General features: G+C 39.2%; 1 protein-coding gene across 1 annotated transcript in view; it reads right to left on the bottom strand.

Annotated features, from left to right (window-relative positions):
* Positions 1-15,832, bottom strand: part of LOC101391492 (cyclic AMP-dependent transcription factor ATF-7) — a 90,968-nt gene extending 75,136 nt beyond the window's left edge. Inside the window, exon 1 of the mRNA XM_004429126.3 lies at positions 15,702-15,832. The gene's annotated coding sequence lies outside the window, so the exon portion shown is untranslated. The remainder of the gene's footprint in view (positions 1-15,701) is intronic.
* Between the last annotated feature and the right edge of the window lie 2,050 nt (positions 15,833-17,882).

The raw sequence follows: 17,882 nt of genomic DNA, 5'->3' as shown, positions 1-17,882 counted from the left end.
AAAATAGAGATGCAACTTTCTAAAAGCAAAGAAAAAAAAAAAGGCAAAAACAAATCAGGGGGGGAAAGCATTAAAATGTAACAGAAGTAAGCCTTTTCATGGCTCTTAAATATTCAATTCTGGCAGTCACTAACTAGAATTTCCTGCTTCCTTCCCACTTTGCTGGCTTTTGTTTTGCGTTTTCACTAAAGGGAAATCACAATGGGAGGAAGAAGGCCCTCTTTAATACTCACAATTATTCTTAAATCATTCCCGCAATCACTTGCCCCTTTTCATTTCTATCATTCTTGCTTTTTCACTTTAAAGTGATTTGTCTGTTTAAAGAATTAAATATTTAACAACAATAATGATCTCTCTCCCTACTAAAAAGAATTTCCAGCTAACATCTTTTTTTAAATTTCTCCTTCATTCTCAGTCTGCCCCATCAATTACTACATATAAAAAATGTCATCGCTTATTTCTATTTGATACTTAAATCTCTAAGAGGTCAAATAGATGCCATCTCAAAAACAAAAAGCAACATATTTCTGTAGGATAAACAGACTGAGACAAAAGGTGAAATCTTGAATAACGATGCTGCCATTCACTAGAATTTAACTCAGCCATTTGTAACTGTGTGCTTGACAAGTGGATCACCTGTCTGGGCACGGCACTCAAGTCTGTCGTATGCTTCTGGATCTATTCTTCAGGATGAAACTCAAGCATTTTATGGAACTAAGCAATAAATGACAGGGAAGGGATACACACATTCAGAGCGTTTCCAAGGGGAAATGAGATGCTTTCAATGGAGATCTTAGAACAGGAAAACAAAGATGCATAAAAAGACTGTCCTAGAGGCCACATCTGCTGAGGAAAAGGCTCATGTAGTCAAAGTCACCAGAATGCACAAATGATAAAAATTAGTATTGACTCAAAAGAGAGAAAGTGACTTGAATGGTAGGAGAGAAAATCATTAGAGAATTTAGAGAATGATTTTTAATAACTGAGATAATTTCATAAAATCTGTTAAATAGTTTTGTCAGAGCCAGAAGTATATCCTAAAATGGTCAATGTGAAAACAAGAAAACTGATTCTTTCTCTATATGTATATATTCTTTCTCTATATATGTATATCTATCTTTTACTTATTTATTTAATAGAATGAGGATGGGTCTCTCACTGAGGTCTACAGAGTCAGTTCTCTGGACCTGGTTGTAATGTGATTATTTCTTCAGTAACCAGCTGATGTTAATAAGATGGCCCAACTTTAAGTAAAGAATAAAAGCCATATACAAACACATCCAAGGGGCTGTTCTTAGGTTCCTAATAACAAAAAGTAGATATTGCTAGATACAAAAAAATGAGAAGGACATATGCACCATAAACATCAAAGATTCATGAAAATCTTGAAGGGGTTCAGACTAGCTATCATTCACTCATTCACTCAAAAAATATTACTAAGGAACTACTAAGTGCCAGGCAAAGTGGACACAAAAAGACAATAGTCTTTTGCAAAAAAAGGAATCTTTCATTGATCTGTGTCAAAGAAAAACCAGAGTTGGACAGTAAAGTGGTAAAAAACATATTTTATTCAGGACTATTGCAATAGGGGAAAAGAGACCTCAATACAGAACTGGGCTCAATTTCAAATATAGGATGGACAAGTGGGAATTCATAGCCAAGGACCAGGGTGGGGGTCGGTGGATGGAAAATTACCAAAAGGAAACATCAGGGGTAAGGGGGATTCTGGCTAAACCAACCTAACAAGATTCTTGCTGAAGACAGGCCAGGGTGATCAGATATCACTTGGGGGATGGTGGAGGATGAAGAACCTGATCAGATATGAGGGTGATCAGATATCCTGGGTGGGGGGTTCTTGCTAAACTGACTTAGCAGGGTTCTTGCTAAAACTGGATTTTTACAAGTACACAGATGGGCCTAAACGAAGGTTCAGGAGCCTGACTAAAGTTCGGTCAGGCAAAGAATCTTGGTCATCTGGCATGAAAGGTGCCAGGTAAGTGGTAAGAACGATGCTTTCTTTATAAGCTCAGTTAGTCAGAGGTTGATCAGTGTACATATTAGATGCCTTGCTATTTCTCCTATTCTTTAGGATTACTTATCAAATTCTTTTGCTAGCAATTCCAGAGTATAGACAAGAGCACAAAAAAGAGGAGTTAACAGTCTTGGTAAAAGGTTTCAGAAGGAGGAAGCCTGAAACTAATAACCACAAGTTCCTTTTGGGATCAAAAGTAAATTTAGTCAGTTTTAAAATTCATTAATTCACTGAATTCCTTGTTCAGTGCCTACCATAAGCTCTAGACCCTAGAATTCAACAGTGAATGAGACAGACAAGGTTTCCGCCCTCACACTGCCTACTTAAGGTCTAAACGAAAGAGACAAGCACTAAACAAGTAAAAAACAAAATAATTTTAGATTAATAGCAGATAATTGCTATGAAAGAAACCAAATGGTGATGTGTTAGTGACTAGGAGTGGACTAATTTTGTTTCATGAATAAAAAGAAAATGGTTGTATTATCTGTGACCAAAAGGGGAATGGGGTAGAATATAGAGCTCTAGGTGAAAGCCTTTCCTCTCTTAACGCTTGATGTTCAATAAATATTTACTGATTTAATCTGAAGTCGATATTCAAGTATATTTTGCTGAAATTTTACACTTATCTTCAAGTTTTTACACTAAGCTGTTGGGTCCACAAAACAATTGCTATGCAAGTATTCATGTATTTAAAGCTATACATATTTAACACATATTTTAAATGCATATTTACAACTACTTTGTGCCTAAGGTACTTTATGTGACTACACCCAACCAATTCTATGCTTTTCTTATCATCCAAATAACACAGAGGAAGCTCTATAGTTTTTGGTTAGAGTGTAAAAAATGGGGAGGGAAGTATTTGTCAAGTTAACCCTTAACTGACCCTTGAAAACAAAATTTCGACCAGAGCTGTTAAAACATATTTTCAAGTACAAAAGAATGGTAATCAAGGATGCAGCAGAAAGGGCACCTTAATATAGATCTTTTGGGAGTACATATTTGGACAATCTTTCTGGAAAGCAACCTGGCAATATTTATATTAAGTGTCTTAAAATGTTTTATATGCTTTGAACAAATCATTCTTCTTTCAGGACCTTATTCTGAGGCTCAAACCAGAAACATGGACAATTTATATATATATTAAATGTTCATCACAGGGGACGGCTCAGTGGCGTAGTGGTTAAGTTTGCACTCTCTACTTTGGCGGCCTGGGGTTCACAGGTTCGGATTCCCGGCACAGACCTACGCACTGCTTATCAAGCCATGCTGTGGCAGGCGTCCCACATATAGAGTAGAGGAAGATGGGCATGGATGTTAGCCCAGGGCCAATCTTCCTCAGCAAAAAAAAGAGGAGGATTGGCAACAGATGTTAGCTCAGGGCTAATCTTCCTCAACAATAACAACAAAAACAAATGGTCACCATAGTCAAATTTATAATTTAAAAAAACAGGAATTAAGTTGAATGTTTAAGAATAGATAAATATAAATTAAGATACTGCCTTACAATAGACTATATTTAAGTTATTAAGAATAACATTTGTTGGGGCCAGCCCCGTTGCTTAGCGGTTAAGTGTGCGAGCTCCACTACTGGTGGCCCGGGTTCAGATCCCGGGCGCGCACCGACGCACCGCTTCTCTGGCCATGCTGAGGCCGCGTCCCACATACAGCAACTAGAAGGATGTGCAACTATGACATACAACTATCTACTGGGGCTTTGGGGAGAAAAAAGGAGGAGGATTGGCAATACATGTTAGCTCAGAGCCAGTCTTCCTCAGCAAAGAGAGGAGGACTGGCTTGGATGTTAGCTCAGGGCTGATCTTCCTCACAAAAAAAAAAAAAAAAAGAATAACATTTGTGACAGCTGTTTAATGATATGAGAAAGTGCTATACATTAAGTGGGGAAAAAAGGTTATAAAATTGCATACACACCATAATTCCAAATCTATAAAAAAGTAAACAAAATAATAAGCATAGAAAAAGATGAGGGAATTAACATCAAATGTTAATAATGATAATCTCTGGATAATGGTATTTCAGGTGATTTTATTTTCTTCTTTGTACCCTTCAGTATTTCCCAAGTCTCTACAATGATCACAGATTGCTTTTAATTAATCAAAAAATATATAATGTAATCTAATAATAAAAAAGAATGCTGACCTGCATGACTTAAGAAAACATGTCTATGAGTTTAAAAAAGGCCCACATCTGCTAGACTATTCTAAAGTATTAAATAGCGTATTTACAAATCATACAAAGTTGTTCATTCTCTACTACAAGCAACAGAACCAACTAAGTTCAAAATGGACTACCAAAAAAAAATCTTTCTAAAATTATACACTAACAGCTTCACATAGAAATAGACACGGTGGAAACTTAAACATATCGATACACAGGGTAAATCAAGCAGTTCAAGATAGTTCCTCCTTTGTCACCTTCAAGGACCCATTCTCAGAATCCTATGAATGCTCCCTAACAACAACGGGTATTACTTATATTAAACACTTAGAAACTGCCCAACCACCCAGCACAAAGGGAATAAAGAGAGCTGAAATCAAGCTTAGCAGGTACTGAATGCCTTTCAGCTCAGCTATAAACAAGCTAAAAAATTTAGACAGGCACCCAAACAGAGCTCTATGGGCCCCATTCCCTTATGATATTAAAAAGAAAGAAATGATATACAAACAGTTCTCTTCAAAGAACATAACTTTGGATACCAAGTTTCGGACTCTAAAATAATTTAGCTGCTGCTAAGCCAAGAGTACAAACACTGAAGCTCTCCACTACAGCAGTCTCAATATTTTATTCTCCATAGGGTACTCAGCGCTGCTGTGAGTTGCATTACATCTAGAAAACTGACTTAAGGAAAAGACCCCAATAAACACATGAACTGTGAGACTATAATGCAGGTTATGTAAACCCCAGAAAACGAAAAAGACTCAAGTTTTACTAGGCAGTAGATTATTTAGGAACTGAAATTTCTGTTCATAAATTCTGGGTTCATTTTCCATTGTATTATTTAGCATAACAACAGTTTAGCATATATTATTTCATTAGTAGGTAAACCAAGTGCCCCAAAAGGATTATATAGAAAGCACATATACTACCATAATCTTAAACTAATTTAGCCTTATTGTTTTATATCAGGGTTTTTGTAAAGCACTTTGCTAACTAACAGACTGGAAAACGGAGGCAGAGTTACAAAAAAATAGGCAAAAGATGAGTCAAGAGGTTGAGGTTGGCCTGAGTCCTAGTTACCTGTTCTCACACACCCCAAAGAAGATATAAAAATGGACACCACATCTTTTTATAACTCCTAAAAGTTGTGTGACAACTCACATATTGTATAACTACTTCTAACTGAATAGTGTATTTCCAAAAGTTTTCACACAACAGGTGTTTCTTATATGTTTATTATATAAATGAATGTCCAAAAACATGAGTTTGAGGGACTACAATTTCTTGGAGCATTATTTTTGTCTAGGAAAATTAAATAACGTTTATAATTTTAACATTAAGTATATTTTATAATAATTTTAAAATTAATAATCTAGTTATAGTATACATCAAGGATTGGCCAACTTCAGCCCATGGACCAAATGCAACCTACCACCTGTTTTTGTATGGCCCACAAGCTAAGAATGGTTTTTATATTTTTAAATGGTTGAAAAAATGAAAAGAAAAATATTTCATAACATATTATATGAAATTCAAATTTTAGTGTCCATAAATAAAGTTTTACGGGAATACAGCCACAATTGTTCTTTGCATGCTGTCTATGGCTACTTTTGTGTTACAATAGCAGAGTTGAGTAGTTACAACAAAGACCTCATGCCTGCAAAGCCTAACATACTTACTCTCTGGCCTTCGTTTGCCAACTTTTGGTATTTATAATAACAATTATTAATTAAAGTACATGGTTAATTAAGATACCTCAATTATAACAAATGTCAGAGTGTATATGTTAATCATTAACTATTCCAGTACTAATTTCTTTTGACTTTTCAAATTTTAGAAATTAGGTTTTCCTAAAATAAAGTTAATTAAGCTAGTCCACAGTTCTCAATCTTTAGCATATCTACCTGTGCACCTTGTAAAAAATACAGATTCCTAGGCCTCCTGGATTCTCTTGGTTTTGGGGCCCAAGAATCTAAACTTTAAAAAACACCCTAAGTAACTGTGACACAAAGGATCAGTAACCCATCCTTTGGGAAGCATTAAAACGGTTGGAGAGCGGCCAGTCTGGTGGCGCAAGCAGTTAAGTGCGCGCGCTCTGCTGTGGTGGCCCGGGGTTCGCCAGTTCGCATCCCAGGCACACACCGATGCACCGCTTGTCAGGCCATGCTGCGGCGGCGTCCCATATAAAGTGGAGGAAGATGGGCACTGATGTTAGCTCAGGGCCAGTCTTCCTCAGCAAAAAGAGGAGGATTGGCAGATGTTAGCTCAGGGCTGATCTTCCTCACAAAAAAAAAAAAAAAAAAAAAAACGGTTGGAGAGCTTATATTCCTTCCATGTGGTAAACAGAGTATTTTTCAAGAACTATAAGACAGCAGTTCTCAAAGTGTGCTCCAGGGATCCCTATAGATCCCTGACTAAGATCCTTTCAGAGGGTTTATGGGTGTTCAAATTATACATGGGTATGATTTAAAAGATCTAATTAAAGAGCAGGATAGCCCAATTCATTTTAATGTTAACAAAGTATTAAAAAGTTCACAGATGTGGTTTCAGATTCTACACAATAGCTAACCTTTAAGAAACTATCACTTTTCAGATTTTCATGTAGTATTAAAGAAAGACTATCTACAATTATCTGAAAAGAATTTTTCCTTTTCCTATTACATATCTGTGTGAGCCCAGGTTTTCTTCATACACTTCAACCAAAACAACATATCATAACAGATTGAATGCAGAAGCAGATATGAGAATCCAGCTGTTTTCTATTAAGCCAGACATTAAAGAGATTTGAAGCTCTTCCTCTAATTTTTTTTTGAAACTATAGATACAGTTATTTATGTTGTTATTTTAAAATAAATATTTTTTAAATATCTCCATTTTAATTTCTAATATGCTAAATATCAATAGATATAACCAAGATAAACAAAAGCTCTTTGGAGTCCTCAATAATTTAATTTTAAGAGTATAAAGGAGTGAGTACTGAGACCAAAAGCAGTTTGAGACCCACTCCTTTAAGAAATACACAAATAGCAGAGGACCCTGGACTGATCAAAGAGAAGGTTAAAATTAATTTCTGGATTTCAGGCTCAGACATGCAGGGACAGGTTTCAAAGAAAGGAGCCAGCTTAAATAGACCAAATAGTTTTGTAGCAAATGACTAAAAACAGATGGGAGTGAGAACTAGGCTGAATCATAAATTAGGCAACACATGGGCAAACCTGAGAACCTATCTGGAAGTGGCTTCATATAGGCAACTACTTGACTAGAACGTTTTTAAAGTCTCTCTAGGCTTTTGAAGGATTCAATGAACTATTTTGAGCACTGTTTTGAGCTACCATCAGAAAGGTTGATAAAGCAAGAACAAAGAAGCAACAACTTGCTAAAGTGACAGCAGGCAGCAGGGTTAGAAATAACTAGAGAACATTATACCTATGTTTGGCCTCAATATGCATTTTAGAAGTAGAAAAATTCCTGGAAACTGGTAGGCTGTCAAAAATCTAATGTTGTGTTTTGGTTTTTTCCCTACTCATTTTCAGATAAAGTATGATCCCTAAAACAATAAAAGAATAGCAATCAAGCCCAAAACACTGAGCTTTAAGGATAAATTTAAAATCTTCATGGACTTAATCGAAATAGGCTGCAATGGGGCCAGCCTGGTGGCATAGTGGTTAAGTTCACGCACTCCGCTTCAGCTGCCCAGGGTTTACAGGGTGCTGACCCGGGCATGGACCCCCGGTGTGGACCAATGCACACTCCTCAAGCAATGCTGTGGTAGCTTCCCACACACAAAATAGAGGAAGATGGGCACAGATGTTAGCTCAGGGCCAATCTTCCTCAGCAAAAAGAGGAAGACTGACAACAGATGTTAGCTCAGGGCCGGTCTTCCTCACAAAAAAAAAAAAAAACACTGCAAACAACAATAAACCTGATAGACTTTAATACTAAACCCCAGCGGGCCGGCCCCGTGGCGTAGTGGTAAAGTGCGCGTGCTCTGCTGCTGGCGGCCCAGGTTCGGATCCCGGGCTTGCACTGATGCACCGCTTGTCAGGCCATGCTGTGGCGGCGTCCCATATAAAGTGAAGGAAGATGGGCACAGATGTTAGCCTAGGGCCAGTCTTCCTCAGCAAAAAAAAAAAAAAAAAAAAAGAGGATTGGCATGGATGTTAGCTCAGAGCTGATCTTCCTCTCACACACACACACACAGATACACATAAAACTAAAAATAATAATAATAATAATAATAATATTAAACCCTGGTATGAGTTTGGTCCCAGATAGGAAATACCTACAAAATTCCACAATGACAAGTCACAGAGAAATTCTTAGAAATTCTCAAGAAAAAAAATTTATTTTCTAAGACTATCTACATACTGGCAACACAGTGATCTATTTGGGGTATTCCAATGCTCACTGATTGACTTTCAACAGTCCCAAACAAAGATGTGTAAAATATTAGCAAACTACTGCTTGACCAAAACTTAAAAAAATAAAGAAAATGGTGCTACAGGAGACATGTTAGTACCAGAAAAACCACGTTAAATAAAACCAACATGGTGTTACTCAAGTTTGATAAAGCTTAAATAAACATTACTGCCAAGAAACTTGGTGCCAATACAAATCATTTACAGCAATCATATGTTATATTCAATACATCATCCTATTTTTACAATATAGTCAGGCATATTCCTGTTTCAAAAAGAATGGTTATGCTCTATTTTTTAATCTGAAAAAATGTAATTTTTCTATTGCATGGTATATTTTAAGCTCCCAATAAAATATGACCAATTTAGCAGAAAAATCTCCTCTGTCCACTATGTCAGAAAGGAGCACTATACCAGATAAGAAGATATTAGTAGGTAATTCCACTCAAAGAAAACAAATTGCGTTTTGTGAGAAGATGGGGCTATGGCAGAACAACATTCTTCCCACAGAGGCCCAAGCCACAAGCTCACAAAATGACTTTTTAAGGTACATATTGGCTCCTGCTTTTTTTTTTTTTGTGAGGGAGATCAGCCCTGAGCTAACATCCGATACTGATCCTTCTCTTTTTTGCTGAGGAAGATTGGCCCTGAGCTAACATCTGTGCCATCTTCCACTACTTATATGGGACGCTGCCACAGCATGGCGTGACAGGCAGTGCATCTGTGCGCGCCCGGGATCTGAACCCGTGAACCCTGGGCCGTGGAAGCCGAGCGCGCGCACTTAACTGCTGCGCCACGGGGCCGGCCCTCGGCTCCTGTTACACTTCATAAGTTTATACTTATTAAGGATAAATGCAGTATTGAAAAGAAAAGAGAAACTTCTTGCAGAGTTGGGTTTCAAATATATGAAAACATTTAGGATTAAAATTACCAAAAGATGAGAAAAAGCTAACAAAGTGAAGTTGTGAGTTTATAATGAGTTTTGTTCTCCTATTAAGTGTTCTTATATCTTTCATAAGACTACTGTGGTAACGCACCTTTGGTTTAGTTGGGAATCTTTCCTAGATGTCTGCCTACAAAGTTTTAAAAATGAGGTAACAAATTTGTCTTTTCATAAAACTTTTCCTGAATTGTAACATTCATCCTTCCTCTCCAAGGAAGCCGTGCAGTATATGTTTACTTTCAAAACTGAACTGAATTTTGCTTCATTGTATACAGGCAGTAAGTACGTTATTCAGATCAAAAAAAAAGTTTCTAAACAAAAGGACAAACGAGAAGGAAAGGAAACAAAATACTATGATTTAACAGAAAAAAACAAACATTCTTTCAACACAAAGTGTCCACCAGGGAAATTCTGAAGAGAAAATGTCATGATAAAATATTTTAAGAAATGAAATGACCCCAATGCAAAATATTTGTTGTTGTTGTTGACTTCTGTCTTGTTTTTAGCTCAAAGGAGCTGTTACTTCTTGCCATTTGTGCTTCTTTCTTTTTGTTTATCCATTCCCACTGGGTCAGTAGAACCATTTCAATTTCATTTTCTTTACAGTCTATTTTTCTTCCTGATTCTTCAATAGTAAGTTCCTTGATCTGAGCTTCTATTTATGAATGTTTGGACTGGAAAGGACCTTGAGGGGTCATCAAGTCCATCCTTCTGCTTTCCAGAATTCATAACTAAACAATCTCAGATGGATGAGAAAGTATCAAAAGAAAATGCATCCTGTCCCTAACAGCATGCTACTTTATTCTGCACAAAACATTTCCATTCACAATTTGCAATTTTCTAAAAATGAAAGTAAAAATTAACACCCCAAAAGAGGAAGGTGCTTTAAAAATGCATTTATCAGCTAAATTTGCTCAAACATAAATTCAACTATCAGGTCTAAAATTAACACACAGGAAAGTTGTTGGCTGCCAACATGAAGTCTTAAGTCCCTAGAGATGTCTTCTGATGCTCTAGCTTATCTGCAGCACCGTTTTACCTATAGCACATAGCGTGACAAACTTAGACCACCACATCAATAAACTATAATTATACACGGCAATTATATATTGTATGTACGTGTGTGTGTGTCTATATTTCTTTTACAGGTGGTGTAGGTTTTTATTCCAAACCGAAAATGAAAAGTTAGGCCTAAATTGGAGATGTCAATATTATGGGGAAGCTACAATACAACTATTATATGGGCAATAGTTTAATTCTTTAATATGTAACTTAAAATGTTCAGGGAATGACATTTCTTCCTAAAAGAGTTTCCAAGACAGAATTTCAGCTGATGACAAAAAACATGCAACTATGAATAAACACTGTTAATCGTTCTAGAATTATTTTAAGAAAAAGAAAGCAGGACCAGAAGTTGTGGCAAGGGGGAAAAAATCATACTTAAAAAAAATAGGGGGCAGGGGAGGTAGAGTCCAGAAACTATAGACTGATAAAATATTGTTTCCCAGGAAGATTATAAAATGAATTATTAAATAGATGGCTTATAAACAACTAGCAAGTAATGCAGTGATCTATAAACACTAGCATAAGAAAGGTAAATAGTAACTAACGTCTAACTTCATTTTCTTTTTTGAGAGGGTCACTAGCCTAGTTCAGGGATATGTGAGAGACAAAATATATTTAGATTTCCACAGGACACCTCTTAATACTTCAAAGGAAATATAGGTTAGATGATAAAACAGTAGGTGGATTCATAACTGAATTTTACTCAAAAGGTTGATTAATGGATTAATATTAACCTAATGATAGTGTGCTGATGTTGTATAGCATTGCTCCACCCTTATATATAGACTGATAAAATATTATCTTATTTTAATATCTAAATATCTAAACTTATATATTTTTACCAGTGACCTACAACAAAACCATAGGTGTCACGTTTATCAAGTCTGTCTATCAATAATACAAAGATATGAGAAATGGCCAAGAGGCTAAATAAATTATCAAGCTAAAACAATAAACCAAAACTAACAAGATGACAATTATAGGGATCAATGTAAAATCATCAATTACATTTAAAAAATCAACTACACAAATTAATGTGACCTTAGGTTTTAAGACTAAAGGTATAGGGGCCTGCCCGGTGGCGTAGTGGTTAAGTTCGCCAGCTCCACTTCAGGGGCCCAGGGTTTGCAGGTTCGGATCCCAGGTGCAGAACTACGCACCGCTTGTCTAGCCATGCTGTGGCAGCAGCCCATATACAAAATAGAGGAAGATAGGCACAGATGTTAGCTCAGGGCTAATCTTCCTCTTTTTGCTGAGGAAGATTAGCAATGGATGTTAGCTCAGGGCCCATCTTCCTCACCAAAAAAAAAAAAAAAAAGGAATAGAGGCATAAAGAAAGAGGCCAGGGCCGGCCCCATGGCTTAGCGGTTAAGTGCGCGCTCCGCTACTGGTGGCCAGGTTCGGAGCCGGGCGTGCACCGACGCACCGCTTCTCCAGCCATGCTGAGGCCGCGTCCCACATACAGCAACTCGAAGGATGTGCAACTATGACATACAACTATCTACTGGGGCTTTGGGGGGGTAAAAAAAAAAGGAGGAAGATTGGCAATAGATCCTAGCTCAGGGCTGGTCTTCCTCAGCAAAAAGAGGAGGATTAGCATGGATGTTAGCTCAGGGCTGATCTTCCTCACAAAAAAAAAAAAGAAAAGAAAAGAAAAAGAAAGAGGCCATACTCTCCCTATACTTTGTACTGATCAGATTATATCTGAGATGTTATATTCAGATCTAGATAAGAAACCCTAAAAACTCAGGCAACTAAGTTGATGAGGACACTTAAAAATGTCATTTAAGGAATGGTTGAAAGAACTGGGGATATTTACCCCAGTAAGAGAAGCCTTAACAAGACATAACTGTCATCAAATATTTGATGGGCTAACATGTTGACAAGGAATTAGGTTTATTTATTGTAGCTTCAGATGGCAGAACTAAAGAGCTTCAGCACAATGTAAAGAATGTTCTAAAAGTAGAGCTCCAATAATGGAACAGGGTATCTGTGAAGTCGGGACCTCTTCTTAACAGCATTTGGAAGTTAAAATACCACCCATCAGGGATTCCAAATATGATGCATGGGCAGATTTCATGAATATACTTGATCCCAAAAGAAGCCTGTTAGAGGAAGGCAACATAAAAAAATGAGAAGCTTTAAAAATTGTTTTCTTTGACATGTTTCTACAGAGATGGAAGACTTTCACAAACTTTAAAATCATAGTACCCTTTCTCAGAGAAACCAACAACAAAAGAAATTAAAGCGTTTTCTTTTTAAATGAATGCTACATTTGTTTTTTTCAAAGAAACATCTACACCTTAACTTTGGTACCTTTATCAAGGGACAAGGGACAATTATATGCCAGCCTGCCAACTAGTCTCAAGAAGAGAGTTGTCTTTATTAGACATTTACATGGCAATGCTATTTGCTTCACCTGAAACTTCCGTGAAAGGAAAAGGCTCCGCCTCATTAGACGTGGATAGGAGGCTGCTGTAACACCGACTCGCTCCTACTGCAGCCTAGGAAAAACTGTCTTGACATGTACAAAACAATAACTTAGAGAACTTCAGAGCAGCTGTGTTCAGGCAGAGCCAGGGACTTTACTTGAGGCAGAACAGTAGCGCAAGAGTTGGTTGAAAAAACAGTTTTCATTTTGGGTTGGAAGTGGGGAGAGGAAAGAAATACAGTAATGGTATCTGTTAACATTTAAAAGCCATGGTAAACAAAAATGCTTAAAAATTACAACAAAAACTATCACAGGATGTAACCTTTGATCCACAAGTTTAAAGATGAGCAATGTTATCACTCTCTAGCTTTCTGCTGGGTGTTAACACTAATGAGAAAAAAAAATCTTGCATTTAATAGTGCCCAAGTTTAAGCCATCACAAATTCTAGGACGGAAGAATAAAACATGGGACTTTGCTCTCTCATTGGATATTTTTTTTTGTGCTGCTGCCAGGCAAATTGTGAAAATGTCTGAATGTCCAACGGCAATGCTCTGAATGCGAAATAGTGGAACCCAATTCAGTAACTAATGCTAAAGGGTCAATAATTAATTGGTCTCAATGTGCTGTAGGGGCAACTTCCCGGCCAGGAGGAAAAGCTTCAAACAGCGGCTGAAAACCAAAGGTTAATACAGAGCAATACTCTGCTGTCTTTCACATAGCAGCTTTACCAGTATCTCAGACACTATCTTGCTTCTCAAAAGTTAAAAGGAGAAGAGAAGGAATGTACAACACAAATCTATGCAATAGCAAAGAAGTTATTACTTAATTGGCTGTATTAGTTCAATTCATTATTAAATAATACACAACTGTCAAACAAAGAGGAAAGGCTTGTCCCCTTTCTGTACAGAATTAAGAACTGGTAAAACTACTTAGTACAGCTGCCAAATTTTTCTTTAGCTTCTTTTCTTACAGATACGTCACATTTCGCAATAGTCTCCACTTACCTTACATCCTCCATGTTTAAGTACAAATTGTGTTTGATTTCCCCAACTCTTGCCCTAAGATATTATGACATATCTTTAGCTTCTGAGTCTGGACACAAAGGAAGAAACTGAAAATTTTTCACTTTCCTGAAATATGTGTCCATTTTCTTTACACCATTAAAAAATATATAAGCTAACTAAAACTAACTGCAACCCTTCATTTAACAACTCTTCAAGTATATGAGCGGGTAAGACACACATTTAACAAAACAAACTTCAGTTTAGTGTACTTTTCTGTGCTTAGAATACCTATAAAGACCGATGTCTCTACAAGAAGTACTTAACACTACTGCAACATTTTTAAACATAGGAATCAAGTGAGTTTGCCGAGAAAACGCTGCATACCCCCACAAACCTACACTTATTATGACACAACCCTCAGAGATACTAAAACACCCTCTGTGAAGTAGAAAACAAACTTTTAAAGTTAGGAAAGGAGCAATGCGGGAACTGGGTAGGAGGTTCCCTGGGTAGTAAACACCCCAGCCAGAGAACATAACAAGCAATTCAGAGCAACATATAACTCCCCATGGGGCTCCAACTTGGACCGCTTACTCCCAAACCCCTATCCCTGAGTTCAGGAAGAAATGAAGTGTGGGAAGAGGAAGAGAGAAAGGAAATCAGAGTAGAAGTGATGAAAGTGTTCTATTTCCCTCCTTCTCTACCCCTATCCCAGCAAGACTTGCAGGCTAGTCACCAGACTCGGTGCCATATCCACCAAAAGCCCTAAATCAATAACTCAGGCTTCTTCCGACACCTAGGCTAAAGACCTGTATATATCAGCCATCTCCGTTCCAAACACTTCCCTTAACCCTCTGAATTCCCCCATAACCTTCCCAAAGCGATGCCTTTTGGTTACTAAACCCATCCCTATAGATCTTTCTAAACTCATTCACTTAATTTTCTCCAAATCTGCACTTTCTCTCTGATATCATGTCCCTGATACTCCTTTTCAGAATTCAATCGAAATGCCATGACTCTCATTTCCAATGATTTACCCCTATCTTTCCAGACAAACCCAATGCCATGTTTTCACCTCCTCATCCCTATCTCCTCCTAGTACCTCTGCCCCTGCCAATGCCAAGCCCCTAACCCCACTCTGTGAGAAGCCCTGGGTCTGCAGCCAGTTTAGCACTTCTCCCCTTTCTCCCATGCCACCCCAGTCCAAGATCCTTCCATTAGATTCCACTAGGCTTCCATTCCCTCCGGATTCAACTCCCCTCTCCTTGCCACGCCCTGTGCCCCCCGGGGCTACTTACCCCAAGTTCTCCCCACACTTCAGGCCTCTGGCCCCGCCTTCCCCCCAAAGGAAGGAGGCGGGAGGAGGGAGAGAAAAGGGGCGGCACTCCGCAAGGTAAAGACGATCTCCCATTAGTGCCCATCGCCGCCAATCGTAGCTTCCTTCTCGCTTATTGGTCGGCTTAAGTCCATGCCCCACCTCCTTCCTCAGCCAGGGCCCGGCCACCGCCTCAGCGCCCCCGTCCAACACAGACTGGGAGGGGAGACCCCGGCCTGGGAGGCTGGGACTGGCCAGAGTTGAAGAGGAGACTCCCGTCAGATCATGGACTAGTTAATGTTAACAAGACTCACCCGCTGGTAGCTCCGTCGCCTCCCGCCCGCCCGCGATCGGTCCCACAATCTGTCTCCAGCTCCTTCTTTCCCCCCTCAGCGGAGCAGATACTTTCCTCTCGTCCGGCCAGGCTCGCTCACCTCTCGCGAGATGTGGGGGGGCGTGGAGGAAGGGCTAGATCCGTAGGGCCAGAGTTGGAAAGGGGCCGAGGGGCGGGGCTCCGGGGAAAAGAAGGGGCTGGCCTTTCGGTGGGCAGGGCTGTGGAGGGAGGCTGAGCGAGTTCGGTACACACAGGTCACACGTGTTCGTCTGCGTAATACGGGAAAAAGAAAAGAAAAAGGAACGGGAATCCTTACAGGTGCCTGTAGTAGTGGAGATCCAAAAGGTGAAGTAAATATTCTAGGGAATGAGATTATCTCAAACGAGCGTACTTTAAAAACGAGACAAGATTATACCTCTGTAAAGCTGTTTTTAAAAAAAGTGGGGGAGGTCCGGCCCCGTGGCTTAGCGGTTAAGTGCACGCGCTCCGCTGCTGGCGGCCCTGGGGTCGGATCCCGGGCCCGCACCGTCGCACCACTTCTCCCGCCATGCTGAGGCCGCGTCCCACATACAGCAACTAGAAGGATGTGCAGCTATGACATACAACTATCTACTGGAGCTTTGGGGGAAAAATAAATAAATAAAATTAAAAAAAAAAAAAAAAGTGGGGGAAAAACCCCAGGCAGGCACACAAAGGGATTCAGGGTTCCAAACAGTCGAGCAGTTGCATTTTCTTCTTTGCACTTAAAGTAACATCACTGTGGCCATAATGTCTGCTGTGTGTGTGACTGCGTAAGGGGGTAGGGGTGGGGGTGCTAAGGGTTCAACCTCAGGGGCTGGCGACTTTTTAAAAAATGTACAGGTTGTTTCCACTATCCTCGAGTCATCACTTCCTTAATGGCAAAGTAGTTTGCAATGCCCTCCGCCCTAGAAGAGGAGTGAATGTATTGGAAACAGCAAGCCCCCTGCACAGCAATGCCATCTCTGTCATTTTCCAACCCAGTGGCGTTGGGTGAGATGCTTCTCTGAGTCTCATTACAATGGGGCTAGCAGTCCCATTGTACTCAAAGAGTTGTAATGATCAAATGAGATAATATTTATGAAACTGCTTGGGAATTAAAAGGCACTATATTTATTACTCAGCAAATATTTCAACAAATACTTAAAATTTGTCAGGACATACTGTGTGCAAAGCACTGTTCTAGGCATGGGGAGAAGAACAGACAGACTAGGTCCCTGCTCTGGTGGAATTTATACTTTAGTGGGGAGAGGAAAACAGTTAATGAGCCAATAAACACTAATATTTCAGTTAATGAAGAGCGCTTCAGGGTAAAGAGACAGAAAGTGACCAGGAGTGGGAAAGCGACTTTTTTTACTCCTGGTCTTGAGAGGCCTCTTTGAAGAAGTAACCTTTGAACCAGGAGTTGAACTATGAGAAGGGGATAGCCTTGGGAAGATTTTGGGTGAAACATCAAATGCTAAGACTGTATTAAAAAATTTCTCCGGGCTGCCTCCTGGCATAGTGTTAAGTTCCCAACCAGCACTCCGCTTCCGCGCCCGGGTTGGCTGCCGGAACCCAGGCAGGGACCCACACACCGCTCATCAAGCCATGCTGTTCCAGCGTTCCACATATATAATAGAGGAAGATTGGCACAGATGTTAGCTCAGAGACAATCCTCCTCAAGCAAAAAGAGGAAGATTGGCAACAGATGTTAGCTCAGGGCCAATCTTCCTCACCAAAAAAAAAAAAAATTTCTCATATGGTTACCAAGATGGTAAATTTTATGTTATGTGGGATTTACCACTAAAATTATCATAATTAAAAATTTATGATGGGGCCGCCCGGTGGCGCAAGCGGTTAGGTGGGCCCGCTCCCCTGCAGCGGCCCGGGTTTTGCAGGTTGGGATCCTGGGTGCACACGGAGGCACTGCTTGTAGAGCCATGCTGTGGAGGCGTCCCATATAAAATAAAGGAAGATGGGCACGGATGTTAGCCCAGGGCCAATGTTCCTCAGCAAAAAAAGAGGAGGATTGGCATCAGATGTTAGCTCAGTGCTCATCTTCCTCACACACACACATACACAAATTGTGATAATTAAAAGATTATCATAATTATAAGGAGAGTTAACTCAAAATATTACCTATGGAACCTCTTTTCTTTCA

Source organism: Ceratotherium simum, chromosome 17, assembly GCF_057802395.1.
Source record: "Ceratotherium simum simum isolate JZ-2026a chromosome 17, ASM5780239v1, whole genome shotgun sequence".
NCBI lineage: Eukaryota > Metazoa > Chordata > Mammalia > Perissodactyla > Rhinocerotidae > Ceratotherium > Ceratotherium simum.
Note: the sequence above shows the minus strand (reverse complement) of the source record. Positions and strands in the feature narration are given on the sequence as shown.